At 37.6% G+C, this 1664-nt stretch overlaps 1 protein-coding gene across 2 annotated transcripts in view; it reads right to left on the bottom strand.

Moving 5' to 3' along the window:
• CUNH1orf162 (chromosome unknown C1orf162 homolog) overlaps nt 1-1082 on the bottom strand; it is a 5302-nt gene extending 4220 nt beyond the window's left edge. For both annotated transcript variants that reach the window (XM_017499366.2, XM_037728144.1), the window contains exon 1: nt 952-1082. The gene's annotated coding sequence lies outside the window, so the exon portion shown is untranslated. The remainder of the gene's footprint in view (nt 1-951) is intronic.
• Between the last annotated feature and the right edge of the window lie 582 nt (nt 1083-1664).

Genomic DNA, 1664 nt, shown 5'->3' with positions numbered 1-1664 from the left:
GCAAACTCATGGGAAAATGTTTTGACTTTGTTATTTATTCTATATTTTAAGGTCATTTATTTAAACAAATGCCATCAATTATTTATTGTTATATTGTTCAGCTCTCAAAAGTTAACTTCCAACTCCTTGGGCCTGTGGGAGGGTAGGGAGGATACCTCATCTCCATGTACCTGTTACAACAGCGACATTGCCAAGTACCTTACAATTCACCAAACATTTTTAGATCGGGCAATGTCAGATAATAAGAAAGGGGCCAACAGGAAAATGTGATGAGGCGTCTGAGCCATGAGAACAGGAAGGCCACAGTCCACAGCAGAATCGGTAGTGGTAATTTTTCTCACCTTTTTTTGCTTCTTTTCTAACTTGTAAGTCAGTGGTGCTCTTTGCAGACCATCAAAAAATATTGAGATAATATTTTTAAAATATTGAAATATATGTTGGTGCTAAATAGAATATGAGCTTACACTAGGTTTTGTCACTGGGGAGGTGGAAGAAGATTGGATCATAGGTTTCCGTAAAATCCTGACCTTCACATCAGCAGTTCTGCATTTACAAAAATGTTACCGTAGCCTTTGTAAAAGCATTAGGCCACCCCACCCTAACTTTCACATAAATGGACAAAATCATCACACAATACCACAGGGAAATAGCTACTCACAAATCCACGCCAAAAAAAGCAGGAAACACATTTCCCTTTCAGCACAACCCAAGCATTTGGCAGAAGCATACATTAAAATAGATATGGTGCTATATTTACTTTTTCACGTTTCATCCAACACTGGAGAATCTTACTGATTGCTGTAAAACACAACAACTAAATAGAACCATTCAAATACGGCCCTCCCCACATCAAATAAAACAGGTGATAGAAACCACTAACAATTAGATGACACTTACTTTTGGTGAGCGATTATTTAATCTAGATTAAAGGCATGTGGTAAATGCATTTACCTTTCAAGAAAACGTCCGATCATAAGACGCAATCGTATGAGACTGAGCACTTCATTTGCTTCCGTTACTATGTTTGCTTCCTATGTTTCAGAAATGACGAAATAAAGATTACTGTCTCTGCCACTGCCAGCATCACATTGTGTGTCACAAAGATCTAAACTCAAGGGTAGACTTCCTCTTTGATGTCAACGTTATGATTTTTTAATCTTTCTTTTGTGTTCCTTTGCGTCTGACACATGAATGCCAGAACATAAGGAGACAGGACAGGTTTCTTGCTAATTAAATGTTTATTATTTACTTTAACCACCGTGCCAGATTGTCTGTGGAGGGTGCATCATTATGACATTATCATTGTCATCAAAAGCCTTATAGTCTCATCTTTTCCAACCAGGGAGATGAGGCTGATGATGAAAAATGAAGAGCAAACAGTGTTAGGAGTTAGGTACTAGCTGTGCAGACTTCAAATGTGTTCAGAGTGTTGAGATCCCTTCAAAGGGAAGGTGAATCATTTCTTTATAAATATTTATTTGTAAAATAATATTAATAATATACTTATTAAGTAAATGCTATAGGCCATACAGTGGGCTGGTTATAGGATTATTATTTTTTTTTTTTGAGAAGGAGTTTCACACTTGTCACCCAGGCTGAAGGGCAATGATGCCATCATGGCTCACTGCAATCTCCACCTCCCGAGCTCAAATGATTCTTTTGCC

Source organism: Cebus imitator, unplaced genomic scaffold (genome assembly GCF_001604975.1).
Source record: "Cebus imitator isolate Cc_AM_T3 unplaced genomic scaffold, Cebus_imitator-1.0 Scaffold256, whole genome shotgun sequence".
In the NCBI taxonomy this organism is placed as follows: Eukaryota; Metazoa; Chordata; class Mammalia; order Primates; family Cebidae; genus Cebus; species Cebus imitator.
The sequence above is the reverse complement of the archived record's forward strand: the minus strand, read 5'-3'. Positions and strand labels throughout refer to the sequence as shown.